This window comes from Piliocolobus tephrosceles, chromosome 16 (assembly GCF_002776525.5).
Source record: "Piliocolobus tephrosceles isolate RC106 chromosome 16, ASM277652v3, whole genome shotgun sequence".
Taxonomy (NCBI): domain Eukaryota; kingdom Metazoa; phylum Chordata; class Mammalia; order Primates; family Cercopithecidae; genus Piliocolobus; species Piliocolobus tephrosceles.
In genome coordinates this window covers 68,022,486-68,023,669 of record NC_045449.1, presented here as the reverse complement: position 1 = coordinate 68,023,669, position 1,184 = coordinate 68,022,486, and positions in this window count along the sequence as shown.

Sequence of the window (1,184 nt, the reverse complement as noted above, 5' to 3'; positions counted from 1 at the left end):
AAAGAAAGAAAGAAAGAAAAGAGAGAGAGAGAAAGAAAGAAAGAAAGAAAGAGAGAGAAAGAAAAAAGAAGGAGGGCAAAGGGGGCCAAGCAAGAAGAACCTCAGAGGTGGGGCCAGGCCACCAGGCCGGCCAGGGCGGTGCCTCTCCATCCATCTCAACCACCCTTCCCTTCAGACCACCTCTGGGTACATGTCCAGAGCCCACAGGGATACCTCTGAAAGCCTGGACCCAGGGCTAAGCCCCTATGGGCACAGGATGCTCATGGGGAGGGGGAGCTGAAGCCCCTATTCTCAAATCTCCTAGGGGATTACATCATGACCGAGTGCAGCACTGCTGCTTCTCTCTCCAAGCCTCTTGCACCATCCTCCTTCTCCCTAGAAGTGCTCCCGGGACCACAGAGGGTGTGAGTATTCCCTCCCTTTGCCCCCCGGTCTCCTCCAAACCCAGTGTACCCTGCAGAGTCATCTGGCACCCCTCCAGCTCCTCCCTGGCCTCCCTGTCTCTTGCCTGGGCTAACCCTCTGGCCTCCTAAGGGGTCTCTGGCCTCCTGATGTATCAGTTCATCCTCCCTAATACCACCAGCAGGATCTTTCTAGAACATGCCCCTAAGAACCATCAGGAGCTCAGTGTGCTGTATGAAGACCTTCAGTGTCAGCACCAGCCCACCATTCCAACATTATCTTCCATCACCCCATTTCTACCCACTAGGTCCCGGCCACACCCACACCAAACTACTCACCGTTTTTTTTGTTTTTTTTTTTGAGATGGAGTCTCGCTCTGTCGCCCCGGCTGGAGTGCAGTGGCTGGATCTCAGCTCACTGCAAGCTCTGCCTCCCAGGTTCACGCCATTCTCCTGCCTCAGCCTCCTGAGTGGCTGGGACTACAGGCGCCCGCCACCTCGCCCGGCTAGTGTTTTGTATTTTTTAGTAGAGACGGGGTTTCACTGTGTTAGCCAGGATGGTCTCGATCTCCTGACCTCGTGATCCGCCCATCTCGGCCTCCCAAAGTGCTGGGATTACAGGCTTGAGCCACCGCGCCTGGCCTACTCACCGTTTTTATCTAACTCCCAGCATTAGAGTTAAGGGGTATGTGCTCCTGTGTGCTCAGACACACAGAAGACTGACTGACTTCACCTTGAACCTGCCTTCTAGATCCAGGCTCTGCTAACACTAGCATCTCCCTG